The following is a 16,456-nucleotide window of genomic DNA, read 5'->3' as shown; positions in this document are numbered from 1 at the left end:
GAGGTGGGACAAAGTCATTGTTATGCAAGTCCAAGTCGAGTCTGAAGTGATCAAATTCATGACTCGAGTCTGACTCGAGTCCAAGTCACATGACTCGAGTCCACACCTCAGAGGTGGGACAAAGTCATTGTTATGCAAGTCCAAGTCGAGTCTGAAGTCATCAAATTCATGACTCGAGTCTGACTCGAGTCCAAGTCACATGACTCGAGTCCACACCTCTGCTAAAGACCATGGCACTCTGGTTGACCCGAGAGGACACGTGACCGGTTAAGTCTACAAAGGGGCCCCAAGTGGGGGCTAGGGGTGGTCACGTGGTCGGGGTCCAGATCCTGCTCGAGGCTTCTGGAAGGTGATCGTGGCCAAGGGCGGAGCCATCCATGCTGCATAGGATATAAGCCGGGTCCCCCAGAGGGGCCGGCATTGTTGTTCATCCTGAATAAACTTTTGTCTACGTTCTCCGAGTCTCCAACACGTGGACCTGGACCCTAGCTGTGGTCCCGGTCCGTAATAGCTCGTTACGTTGTAATTAGTGTAGTTAGCCTGGTGGTCACCACCATAGCTTCTTATTCTGTTCAGGGGCAGTTACCCCGTGTGTTGGTGTTAAATAAATGTGTTGCCTCCAAGAGTATGTCTGCGACTCAGTTGAACTCACTACACATACATACACACATGGACAGTAGAATGAGAAAAGCAGTCAGATAATTTTGACAGATCTAATTCAATACAATATATACCCTCCATGGAGAGATGCATGCTCGGAATTACGTTAAGAGACAAAAAGAGGAGCACATGCATTCGAGAGCCATACGCAGGCTCATGAAATCATCCACAATGTTCAGAAAAGAGCATTCGCTGGACAGGTCACTAGAAGGCATGATGGATGACAGCCAAGACGAATAATGGAGTGGCAGATAAGATATAAAGTGCACATCCACCGAATGTAAGGAGCAATTAAATCAGTTCAGGTGTAGGTGCTGGATGGATGTTGAATTGCGGATTGTGAGAGGTGGTGGTGGCTTGGGGGAGGCCTTCATCCAGCAGTGGATGAGACCATAGTTGATGATGATACCCTCCATTCCAGCGAAGCAAAGCTTTTACCATCTTTTCCACTGCCACACTCATTGCCTGGGACTCCCCTTCCTCTGGCCATCGGTACGGCCGACTCAAGGTTCTCATCTCTAAGGCACAAAATAATCAGGAGCATCACCGTGGAGAATGTAAGGAACAGCATCAATAAGAAAGCCAATAAACATCTGGCAGTTCACCAGAAATGTTTTAAACAAGTCTGATTCTGCTGATGATATAATGAAAGTTAAATAACAGTCTACCGTTTTCTTGTTTTGAACCAACGCTGCTTAAAAAAATTACGGCCAGAAGGCTGTGTTCCTGATAGGATGTGTAAAAAATACCTTTATAATTTGTTTTCAAAGTAAATATAGAAAGGAGGTATTTATGCAGACATACTACAAAACTAATTCTGCATCTTACCACAACTGCAAGACGACACTCCCCCCATCCCCTTCACTGCCTAATTTCCTCCTTGACATTATGAACATTAGTTCTCTGTCGCAACTCCAGTCATCCAGAATTCATGCGTCTTTCACTGCGCACTTTGGCGTCGGTGTCTTCCATCTCTCCGAGTCTGACGACTGTTCTTTTTCTTAAATGTATTCTCTCATGCCTCTGAATTTTTGATTTAAGTTCAATTTGTAAGTTACAAATGTAATAATAAATGAATGAAACAAAACTCCTTTCTTCCCCACAATGCCATACCAATATCTTTCATTTTGAAGAAAATATTGAGATTCAATCAAATGAGAAAATTTTTATTGCATTGTATTCCATAGAATTGCTGGACCATACCCACTGCCAGATTGAGTTTTATGGAGGCCTAGGGCTGTTTTAGTTTTGGAGCCTCTCTGTATCTTCAATTCTTTCCCTTTACTGGTTTACCACTGCCCTTGCCCAATGATGTGAAACGCTGCAATGTTATTTATCTTGGTTATTTCAGTTCCCGTTTTTAAATGTAATATGCAGATTGTAAACTTACATCGGAATTAAAACAAACTATTTTACTTTTGAAACATAACTAGGGAGAGCCAGAAATCCTAGGCCCTGGGCTGCATCCCCCGAAGCCCCTGCATTAATCTGACCATGTCCACACTCACCAACAATATTTTAATGGAAACTTTTGCAATCACGATAGGTTCAGATGAAGTTCTACAATTAATAGCACACCAAATCAAATCTCATGACTCCCTGCAGATAGAAAAACCATGCCATGTTGCAAAATAACCTTAGAAGAGATGCCACAAAACTAATCCAGCATATTATCACAACCGCAAGATGGCACTCCCTATGCAAATTGAGATGTGCCCAATATCTAGTCACAAAAATGTTCAGTCTTTAGAGATGGACAAAATGAACACTTAATGTGTTTTTTTTTTATCCAGTCATTGCGCTTCAACATTAATCTCCCTCCTGACATCTGGGCATTTTGGCTTGGGTCGTCACTGAGCGCAAACCAAGAACCGCAGAGATAGATTACTTAGACCCGAAATACGAGGTCATCTTGGGATGGTTTATTCTGTAATTGCTTGTTCCATTTAGGCCTTGACGGAGGCCCCAGGAAGTGCTATGTATGGTTTCCCATTGATGAAGAAAATACCTGGCGAGGCACCAATAGAGCATCAACGAACGGGTTCAAAATAACCACCGAAGTGCAGGCACTGCAGTTAAGCTGCAGGGAACACAGGCAAATGTTTAAAATTAAACCATACTCCTCCCCAAGGAAAACTGAGATATTATTTAGCCATTGCAGATTTTCAGCAGCAGACGACCAAGACTGTATGCCAGACGCGGAAGTCCGTGTGTGACACGTCACGTTTGCTGCTAACGCACGTAGGACACAGACGGAATAATGATGCCCACAGACTCACAAATGTGGACATTTTTGTGTAATTTAATAATCGCACCAACAAACATAATAAATCACCGGCAACACATTTGATAACCACAGAAGTGGCACAAATGTGGAAAGCTGAGTGGCACCATGTGAGGCTCAAATACCACAAAGTGCAACTTTCCATCATCCCCATCTGGGTTTGTTTGGGTGTACAAGGCGGGGGGTGTATAATGGGTTTGCACTTGATGTATGTGCAGAAATATATTGGCGTCATGCCATTTTCCTCTGCCTACAATGGAAGCAAAGCAAGGAAGGGCACTGGTGGGTTTTTAGTAGGATTAAGAGTCACATAACAGATGTAAGTTGATAGCAAGTCGATGTGTAACCGGACTCCATCAGTTGACGCAAAGGCAGCTATCATTACATTCAACATAAGTCCCCGAGCTAAAATGATCGCAACACGTTTTTTTGCTGAAATATGTTAATTAATGCTGCATTTTAAACACAATATGAGAAAACTGGGCATGTTGTCAAGTGACCTATTCTACCCCTATACCCCAAGCCAGCAAGCAGTTTAATTTATGTGGTTAATGGAAACACTTTCTTTCTATTTATATTCTTAGGTTTTTTCGGTAAAGTCACGTAGGTAAAACATTAAAATTAATAAAAGTAAAATAAAATAAAAATCACGACGTTTCGGAGGCAACACAAGCTTCCGTCTTCAGGTGGAACCGCCACAGCCACGACAGCCGTATCAAGTAAATGAGAGATTGCAGGAGCTACCACTCCGTTTATATAATGGTTGGAGAGGGGGGAAGGGCCAAGTACAGCACACTGTACTTAAGAGGGCGAGCCTTTGTTATGGAGAGGTACGGTTTGTGACTCAACCTGTGACAAGGAGAAAACAACTGAACATTTCTACTTACGTAAAGCCCAGTTTTTTCAAAGGCAGTCGCTGACACACTCTATCTCCGTACTATCTAACCAGTAAGAGAGCCTACTGGGAGGTGGAAAAATTTCTTAGCCCAATTAACTGCCCCCCAATTTATGTTCCTTTACAGGGACATAGCCACTGAGAGAAGTGCTCCCCGAAACGGCCCTCTTGAGACACCAGCATGTCGAGTCACTAATGTTTCCTGAATGTGTGGAGAGAACTCAACATGGCAGCCTTACAAATCCCTGTCAGACTGCTGCTCTGCTGGCCCATGAGACTGTCACGCTTCTAGTCCCTCCGTGCTCCCCAGCTTTCTAACCTTATATACTGTACACCTCCCAAATATATTCTCTCCCCCCCCCACCCCCCGTCTAATTCTGCCTGTACAGCACAAATACCTGTTTGGGTTTTCTCCACCCTTTATATATCTTCAGAAAAAAGGAAATAGGCCAAATCGAGGCTAGCTTGTGTAACCTGGCCTCTGTAATTGAATGGAAAGGCGGAGGGACGAATGACGGGTTAACTATCTGTTGGTTCACGTGAAAATCTGAGAATACTCTAGGAATGAACCATGGTGATGTTCTCAATTCCGCTTTCTCTTTTGAGAATGCCATGAAAGGTGGATCAGAGCCTGTAGGTCGCTGACCCTCTTGGCTGACGTGATGGTTATCAGGAACACGGTTCTCAACGTTAGGAACCTCTGAGATGTTTTGTGTGAAATGTAAATCTCAGGGAGCTACCCCTGATCTCACTGGTGGTGTCTTCTGTCTCAACGCCCTGATCAGACGAGATAAACTTAGCTCAGTCAACTGGAACCCCTCCAATTTCGTTATGGAAGACCAAAATTGTCGAGGCCCTGACCTCTATGGCTGCCACGCATAACCATCGTTTAAATACCTCCATTAAAGACCTGGCCACGCACACTACTCTTAGTTTAGGTATTTTCTTTTGCACCGGTTGATGACACCTTTCCAATGCGAGTTATGCACCCTCATTGTTGAGGACGTCTCATATTTTGCCATCGTGTAAATCTGGCCCTCTCAAATTCCAAGCCATTCAGGTCAATGCTGGGAGGCCTTGACACCACACCCTCTTCTGGCTGAGGTCCGGCCTCTGCAGCAGTCAAAGAGATCCAAAAATCACAATTTCCTGGGCCAATGTGGCACGACAGGAATTAAGTCTGCCCCTTCCCGACTGACTTCTCCAACACATTGGAAACCAGGGGAAAGGGAGGGAACATAGCCCATTCGTTTCACCAATCGCCAGACATCGCGTCCATCGCCTCCTGCTGCCAATACCTTGAGAAAAACAGGACTGCTTTGGCATCCTCCCTGGACGTAAACCGCACTTCCGATTAGCATGGTTGGCTACTGGTGCTAAATAAGTTCTACATACATACATACAAACCAATCCATCTGTGGGTGTTTTAATGTACACTTCTGGTTGGAACGTCCACTCCCCCAGGTCTAAATTAATCTGCTTAACCAGTCCGCCGTCCGATTCTCTACTCCAGTTGAATACTTTGCCAGGAGGACGGATGTGGTTTTCCTCCATCCTGGAAAGCTGCAGGAAGGATCTTGTATCAATTTGTCGAAAATGGGAAACCCTTGTTTGTTTATCATTGCTACTGCTGTCACATTTAAGTGTCTTATGAGCACTTCTCTGCCTGCTGCTACTGCGATGTGTTGCGCCAACGTATTAACTTCATCACTCTTAACTCCATAAAATGTATGCTCTGCTGCATTGCTGTTTCTGACGATTCACTCTGCACAACCCCCCTCTCGCAGCAGACTCCTCAACGTTTCAGGCTGGCATCCATTTCCAGGACCACCTGTTCCCTGAAAAAAACCAACAGGGCTTCCCCTGCACATTTGTGGTGAGCAGATCCACCATTTCAGGTCTGATTTGACCCTGCGTGAGAGGTCAACATTGCGAATGCAAGTTGCCTCCCATGGGGTCCCACCGATCTAGGAGACACCACTGGAGGTGTAACCCGGCCCATTGCACCATCTCTACCATGGCTGCCATGTCACCAAATATCACCAAATTTAATCTGGCTGCCCCCCCCCTTTTCCAACAACCTGCAGACTTAGGATCATAAGTGCGTTATCTTTTCTTTTAACATGAACACCTTTCCGTGCAAGTGTTCCCCCATCACCTCATACCGCTATACGAACAATTACACTTTATTCATAACATAGGTTTTTGGGTCAGATCGCGTTATTTATAAATGTGTCGTAACCCTCCACCACCCGACACGGCCAAACAGTAAAAAATGTGTCACGTTTTCAAAAGACAAATTAATTGACTTATTTAGCCTACCGGTGTGCTGAAGAGAGAATCAACAGCATTTTAACAATTTGAGTACGACGTTTCGCTGATAATTACAATCAGCTTCATCGGGCAAGAATGGAAGCTGATTGTAATCATCAGCGAAACGTCGTACTCAAATTTTAAAAATGGTGTTGATTCTCTCTTCAGCACACCGGTAGGCTAAAGAAGTCAATTAATTTGTCCTTTGAAAACGTGACACATTTTTTACTGTTTGGCCGTGTCGGGTGGTGGAGGGTTACGTCACATCTATAAATAACGCGATCTGACTCAAAAACCTATATTATGAATAATATTGGTCGCGAAAGCCTCCCACGTGTTAAAATTACACTTTAAACGTTCACTTGGATGCGTATCAACATTAACTAGCCACGAAGCACGGTGGTCAAATTCAATACACTTCATCTTTACACCATTGTTCTTTATTCCAGGAAACACACTTTGTGTTTGGAGGAGAGTGGAGAGAGGCTGTTAATCACCATGATATGCCTCCGACGACCCCAGGTTTGATTCCGCTGTCTGCACTTGAACTTAGGCTTTAGAGTAAGGTCAACCTCGCTTGAAACGAGACACCGAGGGTTGTTGATACTCGACAAGCGGGGCACGGTGCAGGCCACACATTGCCTTACGTTCAAAGCCATGTGCTCCCTGAGCCGTGCTATTTCCGTTGTCTGATAGGACTGAACCATGCGATATTTTCAAACAAAACACAATGTAACTCAATGCCTTAGCCACATTGACTTGCAAATGTTGGATAAACACCCGAATGGTACAAATGTTAAAATTTAAATGAAAACCGAAGAGCCAACAGCTCTTGTCATGCAGCAATTATGTTGGCTGTGCTGTGTTTACAATACAAAGTAAAGCAGCAAACAAACCTGCTCCACCAGCTGTCACCATCTGTGTTATTTGACAGATGGCACCTATTTAGCTAATGCACTGAAGCCGCTTGCCAGTCGTTTTATTGTTAAGTGTACTTAGTGCATTTAGCCATCAGCATTTCTCTGCAGAGCCAACTGGCTGCAGTGTTGTCACAAATATGAATATGAAACACACACCTCACAGTACATATACTGAATAGAAGCATCAGTTTAACACGTAGGGCTTCGCGACCAATATTATTCGTAATAAAGGTTATTGGGTTAGATCGCGTTATTTATAAATGTGTCGCAACCCTCCACCACCCGACACGGCCAATCAGTAAAAAATGTGTCACGTTGACAAAAGACAAATAGTTCACTGCTTTAGCCCACCGGTGTGTGAAAAGTGAATCCACAACATTTAAACATTTTTAGTGCGACGTTTCGCTGGTAATTACATCCAGCATCATCGGGCGATTTGCCGGAATAGTGAAGCCCTCCGCCTGCTCCAGGTCTTAAATAGAGCAGCAGAGTGACGTCATAATTTAACCCAATCAGGTGCAGAGATCAGAGGCACGGGGGGGGGGGGGGTATTGTAATTATATAATAGATTAGTAATCAGTTAATTGTTATAATTAGTAATCAGTTGTAGATTAGTAATCAGTTATATTGTGTATTATTTAATAACTGAACCACCCTATCACTATACCCAATCAGGTGCAGAAATCAGAGGTGGCTGAAGAGGTTATTGTAATTATATACTATGCTAGTAATCAGTTAATTAGTATGTGTTTCCCCTATAAGAAATTGTAATTGTAATATGTATTATTTAATAATACACTTCCAGGTCGCACGAAACCTGTAGCTGTCAGAGCGATTCAAGTTTTTTGTATTTCCCTCAATTTCAATGGATTCTCTAATTAGTCTTGACCAGTATAATTCGTTTTAAACAACACTTCAACGTTATCAAAATCAATTGAGTGGCCTTGTTGGCAAACATGTTCTGCCACTGCCGACAGTTGTGTTTGAGATAATTTAATATTTCTTTAGTTCTTTTTTAGTCTTACGCTGATGTTACGTCCCGTCTGTCCAATATAGCATCTGCCACATAAGCAATTAATCCGATATGCACCTTCTGTTGATAATTTAGGTAATTCGTCTTTAGTACAAGATACTAGTTTTTGAATGTTGTGTACTGTACAAAATTTTACTTTAATGTTTGCTTTTTCAAAACACGGGCTAATTTGTCAGTTTCTCCTGTGATATATGGTATTTTTTTTATTGTTTTAATAATCTGATCACTAACACTGTTTTAGCCTGATGTATGAGCGTCTTGATAAGAGAGGTTTTCTGAGCTGGGTGATGTGAATCTGCGGTCAGATATGCATTAGTGTGCGTTCCCTTTTGGTAAACGCTGTGTTCTTTTGCCATTTAGGCCATGTCCAAGCAAAATATCTAGGAAAGAGAGTGTGTTATTCACCTCCATTTCCATGGTGAACTGGATGGCCGGGTTTTATGCATTGAGATGATTTAGAAATTAATTAAATGTATCTTTACCATGTGGCCAGACAAACAAAGTGTCATCAACGTATATAAACCAAAAAATATGGTTTTAATGTACTTGAGGCAAGTGCTCTTGTTCTAAAGTTTTCCATGTACAGATTTGCTATAGCAGGAGATAAAGAAGAGCCCATTGCTGCGCCTTCCTTTTGTTTAAAGAAATCACCTCTCCATAAGAAGTAAGTGTTATTTAAACAATGGTCAGCTAGTTTTGGAATATCTTTTGGTAAACCTGTATTCTTTACTAGTGTATCAAGTAATTTAAGCGACGCGTTAACTGGAACCTTAGTGAATAGATAAATAACATCAAAACTCACCAGAATATCATTAGGGTTAAGTTTAATATCTTTAATCATATTCACAAGACGTTCTGAATTTCTTATGAATGAAGATGTCCTACCGATGTAGGGCTGTATTTGTTTAGTTATATATTTTGCTAATTTATATGTGGCAGAGCCAATTGTACTTACTATGGGTCGTAATGGGATTACGATTTAATGAATCTTTGGTAGCCCATACAGTCAAGGTGGTTTTGAGGCCCTTGGTTTAATTTGGTATTGCTCAGTCTTGGGGATTAATGAATTTGCAATGATTGCAGTAGTCTTACGTTCTAAAGAATGAGTTGGATCTCGTTTAATTTTAATCTAGGTACTTTCCTCTAGTAAATCTTTAATTTTATTATCATAATCGGCTCGTGACATCACTACAGTAGCGTGGCCTTTATCAGCTGCCAGAATTTGAATAGCTTATTTAATCGGAGCTCTCTTAAGGCTTTTGCTTCGTTAGAGCTAATATTTATTTTTGGTACTTTACTATTCTCAATTATTTTGGCAACCTCGTGTCGAGTCTTCTCTGCCTCGTTATGTGGAAGGTGTCTTACCACTGATTCTACCTCAGTAATTATCTCATCTGCTGGAATTGTGAGTGGGGTAACGGCAAAGTTAAGGCCTTTAGAAAGGATGGAAATCATGTCGCTGGTTAAAACAGTGTTAAGTTCATTACGGTTTTGTTTTTAAATTGTTCGTTTTTAGTTGGGAATTTTTGTTATGAAGTCTAGTAAATTAATTCATTTAGTTAGTTTGTGTTAGATTAAATACATTATCAGCCGATTGTTGTGTTATAGTATCGATTATATTCCAATAATGCATGGATACACTATTGTTTATATTTAAGTGAAAGTGCCTTGGAAATTCCGAAATGTGAGAACACGTTCCTTCGGAGTGGGCCGGTAGGAACTTGGTTGGGCAGTGCATTAGTGCCCGACAGACAGACAAATAATCCCTGGTGAGCAGTGTGGAACCTGTTGTTCCTACCTGTATAAGTGTAGTATATCGTGTCGTGTATAGTGTAGTGTGTAGGTTAAACGTTGAGTTTTATAAGGGCACCACAGGGTGACCAGCCCCTCCCCACCCAGCCCCACCCCACCCAGCCCCACCCCTCCCACCCCCCACCCAGCCCCACCCTCCCCACCCAGCCCCTCCCCACCCTCCCCACCCAGCCCCTCCCCACCCTCCCCTCCCCAACCAGCCCCACCCTCCCCACCCAGCCCCTCACCATCCTCCCTCCCCACCCGACCCCTCCCTCCCCACCGAACCCCTCCCCACCCTCCCCTCTCCACCCAGCCCCTCCCCACCCTCCCCTCTCCACCCTGCCCCACCCCTCCCACCCCCCTCCCTCCCCCCTCCCTCCCTTCCCCATATGCACGACATACAAATAATCCCTGGTGGGCAGTGTGGAACCTGTTGTTCCTGCCTGTAATATGCATTGTCATATAATACTCCGTAAGTATATTTTTTATTGGGGGGGGGGTTAATTTATATGCTTCGTGTTAACCTAGAAATGCATTAATTAGTTGTATCTTTTACAAGGAATACATTTGCTTTTTTGGACAAACTGAATCACCTTAAGGCTGGGAATGTTGAAAGAAACACGAGGCAAAAAGATCCGCTTTTTTACTTTTCAAGGCTTCCATTTTATGAATGGAGCCACCCTCCCCCATACTCTTAGGTTTTTTCGGTAAAGTCACGTAGGTAAAAATAATAATAAAGTAATAATAAATGAAAATAACTCAATTAAATCTAGACGTTTCAGAGGCAAAACAACTCTCCGTCTTCAGGTGGGACCGTCACAGCTAAATTTACTGTATCAAGTGAAGAGAAATCCAAGAGACAAGATCTTAAATACTGGTTAAGGGGAGGGGGGGGAGGAGCTTATCTAAACGTCGTACTCAAAAATTGTAAATGTTGTGGATTCACTCTTCAACACACCGGTGGGCTAAAATAGTGAACTATTTGTCTTTTGTCAACGTGACACATTTTTTTACTGATTGGTCATGTCGGGCGGTGGAGGGTTGCGACACATTTTTAAATAACCCTAAAACCTTTATTATGAATATAAGCAAGTTTCTGATACTTTGCACGCATTTAATTGCATAAGCGCTTCCTCGAAAATATATGCTCACTTAGTTGTGAGATAGCTGTTGAGGATGTCAAATGGTGATGTATGCTTAATTTGCATAAAAAAACGTATCTGCCTCACATTGCTCTATATATTTCAAATATATGAATCATCATCTTGCATTTACAACTGCTAAAAGACTTGTAAAAATCACGTCTTGGAATATTGAATGCTTTGTCTTTTTCTCAACGTAATTCCAATTCCAATTACTCGTCTCATGCCATGCGATGAAGAATACAATTGGGATTCTGAAAGAGCAGTGTTTTGCCCAATGTGTTGAAAATGGCCCACAGGATGACACCTCATAACACTACTTACAGATCCCTTAATGTGACCTTTATACTGGTATGAACCTCCTGGTTACACCAGCCCACAGGGGATTATTGTGTCCGTCCGTCGTGCAGGGAGGGGCTGGGTGGGGAGGGAGGGGCTGGGTGGGTAGGGTGGGGAGGGGCTGGGTGGGGAGGGTGGGGCTGGGTGGGGGGTGGGAGGGGTGGGGCTGGGTGGGGAGGGGCTGGTCACCCCGTGGTGCCCTTATAAAACTCAACGTTTCACCTACTCACGCCGGCTTGTGCCCGCCCTCACAGTCGGGCATATTTGTGGAATACACCACGCCGCCGTTGACCCTGGCCATTGACCGAGCAACCCAACGTTACTACCAGCTCCCTCCGCAGGAATGTGTTATCCAGACTTGGGGACATTACAATTTCCCACACACCCTGCTACAGATTGTCATTGCGTGGAAAATATGTTTATTATATTATCAGTGGTGGAATTTTATGAAATTAAGTGAAAAGCCAAATGTACCGTGAGGGGGCTGAGACCATCAACCTTGAATCCATAAACACGCAGTTTAGTTTATTCATGGGTGGCTACCAAGATTCAAACCCAGGATCTCGTGGTACTCTGACCCCTGAGCTACCACTACCTTCGTGCACAGATTTAGAACACATACATGGAATTGCAATTAATTAGTTTACCAAACAATGAGTCCTTAATTTTTGAAAAGCTTCTCGATAATTCGTACTGTATGCTGTAAGTGGCACATTTTTATTTCCATGCATTTACTTTCATGACACAAATAAGTCATATTTTAAAATACTTTTTTTTTTTAACTCTTTAATGAAATGTACCGTACTCATAATGGCAGAACTCCACGTCTCCAGGAAGTGGCCCCGAAGCTTGCCATAACGTAAGGGGCCGTGGTGATTTACAGCCAACGTCAGTTGAGCGTGGACAATTAGACCCAAGCCGAAACATAACATATAAAAAAGATGGTTGAAAAATGTTTTTTAAAATAGAATATAGTATTGTCATCAGTATGACATAAGTATACCAAGTTTGCAGTCGATACCACATTGGGAAGTGGGTTAAAATTGAGTTACAAGATTTGAGGATACGACAACAATAACAACATACAGAGTGAGTTCAATAAAAGCGTGTAAAAAAGCATATTTAACACCAAAACAGAACCTGCCAGTGTGATGACAAACCTTTGCAATGTGCACAGGTATCTCGTCATTCTTGTGCGATAATTGCATGCCGCCTGATGCAGGTACGGACACGTTTAAGGGGCAGCACAAAACCACGTATTCAAAATTAAACAGCAGCGTGAAATTGTTGACTCATCCCAGTGAGCCTGTACGTGAACTATCATATTCTTGTGTCATGCGTTACAGACCTGCAAAAAGGGCATTAATTGTCGAATGGACATGCCAATAGCGCAGCCATTACGACCCTTTCTGAATATGGACTCAAACGGCAAAGGTTCGTCTGATTGAAAACAAAAACTAATCTTCCGTCTTAATAGTGTGACGCACTAACTATAGCGCCACCACTCCACACACATACATATAGACACACTCACACACAGTATCTTTCTGGAGCCGTGCTTTTACAAAGTGAGGGTTGTTCAGAAAACACGCAGCATGTGCCCTTAATTAAAACAGCTTACCTCATCAAACGTTAACACCACCCCTACGCATTTCCTGCAGAACTTGTGTTGCCATGGCCTGAAAAGAGAGACCCCCACATCCCACCCTTCCCCCACGAAAAAAAAACATCTCCTAACTAAAGAAGTAGTTGCTAATGTACGACAGTGCAGTAGAGCTACTTTGAAATGAGATCATTTGGATGGGAGACGCACAAGACGTGAGTTGTGGTTGAACACGGGAATGGGGTGAATCACATCATACCGTATAGCTTGACATTTGCCAAGTCTGTTTTGCAACCAATTTCTGGATGCCGCAAAATGAAATTACTCTATTAAAATAATAAATCGTATTTCAGCTGCAGAACATTTTTTTTTTACTGCGTATCTTATTTTAATTATGCGCAGTTTATGTATTAAGAGTTTAATTTCTGACATGATTACAAAGTCACAACATTAGCGCAATGACTTAATTTGAACGCTGTGGGTAATTTATGAAACTCATTAATAAGCAGTTTTCCAAGTACTCGTAATTGTAAATTGGCTTTGACGGGCGAAAAAGAGCCAACCCACCGTCGCACGAATGTCAATTGTGAACACCGCATTGTGCAAAACGTCATCCTCTCTCTCTGTGGCCATTGGAGCCGCGTGCGTGAGCTTGGCAGTAAACGCGTCGTTCGCAGGACGCCGACACAATCGCATGCGCGAGCGGGCCACCGACAGAGGCAGCAGGGGGTTGGTGTGGGGTGTGGGGGGGCGGTGGGGGGGGGCCACGCTGGGTCGAGGCGCCCGGGAAGGCGGTGCCGGCGTCGCGGACGTGCTCGCGCGCACGTCCGCCCGGCGGCGGCCGGGGGAGGCTCGCCAGAGACGAGCGCGAGAGCCACGTGCGCGCGCCTCCCACGTGGCACTACGACGATCCCAGCGCGCGCACGCGGTTTTTTTGGCTACGGGGGGACGCGGTGTTGGGTGGCTGTGAAATCTGGCGTTCTTCTTTCCCAATCGGCAGATTTTTTTTTTGCGTTGTAGACAATGGCAATTCAGGGTTTCAGTTTTTACTCATTCGTGAGCCGTTTTTACAGCGACTGTGGTGAAAATGCGTGTATCACAAAATTAGCACGAATGAAACTCACTTTTTTATGATACTGCATTGGCAGTGGTGTCAATGCAGCATCATTTATGGAAATGGTCCTTCATAACGCATGAATATAGGCCACATACCGTGGATAATACGAAAGAGAGAATGCTCTTTACACCGTGAGGCCTGATGAGAATTAAATACAATAGAAATTCTGAGAATCAGTTTTTGAACTGAATATGAAGTTACCTCACAATAGCCATTGAGTAAGAGTATTACGACATAAAATAATTTATATAAATATATAGAGAAAATGTGGCTTGTACAACGAATTGTGCAGTACATTTCTGGGGCAGAGAAGTCTGAGAATGACATTTAAATACAACTAAAAAGGCATAAGATTTGTCTCGCACTCAAAAAGAATAGATGCTTTAAATGAAGGTGGGGCGTTCAATCAGCCATGCCGGCTGAACGGTATCAGTTGAAATATAAGTTTATGATATATATCCGTCATCGTTCTGGTCTCATCCCCACTAGAGATGAGGACAAGGCCACGCACCTGATGCGTCACTGGGGCTGTGGCCCCTGCTGTTGAAGTGACGAGCCTTGTGGTTCTGACGTCTGCACGGCAAGTGAACAGAAGATGTTGGGCAAATCTATCACGAGGCGTTTACCTGTTTCTTCACTGCAGTGGAGGCCACAGCTTGCATACAATGCAATAAACCAGATTGGTGGAGGTGCAAATAAACCTATGGTGCATCACTTATGACGCTCAGGGTGTTTATCTGAGTATTGAGCCGTGCACTCCAAGGTCCCTGAGGTTTGTGTTTCTGAGGATCGCTCATAGGAGGCGATTGCCTTTAAAATGTTGGTAAAACTTGTGTTGCTCCTTTGGAAAGTGAAGTTAAGGACGGCGTCTTTGATGGCCAGGTTTGAAGGGTGACGTGTATCAGGATAACCGGTATCATATCGTCTGCTTTCTGTTCAACGGTTATCTCACAATGGACCATGAAGCAACCGTTAATTACAGTATATCAACCTATCGTTTACTAATATATTCATACTTTGATGTCCTAACAAATGCAAGTTAGTTCATGTGGCGTTTAGTCTAATTAATCCCATGCTCATATAAGCACTGACGTGGTGCTTATCTTGCTTACAGCTCCGAATCAGTGGAGAAAATTGCACGTTCATTTGGGAGGGCCAGTCTATCCATAGGAATAACCATCGATGACTTCCCCCGTGTACATGCCAAAGTGATGATGGGCTAAGTCAACCCACAGTCAGATATTGAACTCGCAAACCTCCCGATTATGAGCCGCTCATTATTTTTCACAGCCACTGAGCCAGAAAAAATTTTGCATTAAATCCAGGGAGATATTGGTGCAGGGAATACTTACTTTCTACATAAACGCCTTGTAGCAGTTATGGAAAATAACTATTTAGCAGTCACACTAGGCATTGCCACCAATACTTGCTATATTCGAATATGACACGTAATACTTTTGTAGTGTGACTGTTGGTCTCTCCTTGTATAAAATTGATGAGAACTATTGCAAAACCTGTCATTCGACTCAAATATATTTACAACCCTCGATCTAATATACCAATATATCCCACGGTGAAAAGTGCAACAAAACAAGATGACCGTTTGAAGGAGCCACACATCAAAATATCTCAGGAACATACTTTCCCGAGTTGCAAATGCAAATCGTTTCCCAACCTGAAAAGCAATCGTCTCGTTCCACAGGACATGAACTACCCCCCCCCCCCCCCCCGTGACCTATCCTGATGGTAATCTATTTAGAGGATATTCCTTCTCTGGTTCTTTCAGAAGTAATCCCACCCTTGGTAACCCACGAAAAAAAATATTCATGACACCGTCACCGATTGTGCACAGCCAGTCCTGCATTGGCTGACGCAAGAGCCCATCTATCACCAGGCCTACATTGCAATGATAGCAAATTTGTAATGTCTATACCATGTCTAGCGTAGCCCTTGGTCCAGACTGAAATGTTTAACTTAAAGTTCTCATTACTCTTATAGTGCGTTGTCTTTGAACTGTGCGCCTTTTGGCGTCATTTGGTCGATCACCATATGATACTAGGCTCTGAGAAAAGCTGTCTCTGGTGTGGACCAATGAGTTTCAAGGACAATGCATACATTATCAGAGTATTGTTTTTTGTTTGCATTTTGACTGCAAGTATTGTGGTTAATGTAAACATGATTCCTTGCAAAAGGAGTCAGTTTTGTTGCCAAAAAAAGGGGGAAACCCTATTAGTATATTTGGTACTGGCAAAGGAGGCCTCATGATGATTAAAGTAAAGTTAAATGACTTTTGAGGAATAAAGGGTGCGTTCAGAGTAGACCTTAAACTAAAGCAGCTCATACACATCACATGCTA

This window comes from Lethenteron reissneri, chromosome 14, assembly GCF_015708825.2.
Source record: "Lethenteron reissneri isolate LAM-NWPU_2019-01 chromosome 14, ASM1570882v1, whole genome shotgun sequence".
In the NCBI taxonomy this organism is placed as follows: domain Eukaryota; kingdom Metazoa; phylum Chordata; class Hyperoartia; order Petromyzontiformes; family Petromyzontidae; genus Lethenteron; species Lethenteron reissneri.
Note: the sequence above shows the minus strand (reverse complement) of the source record.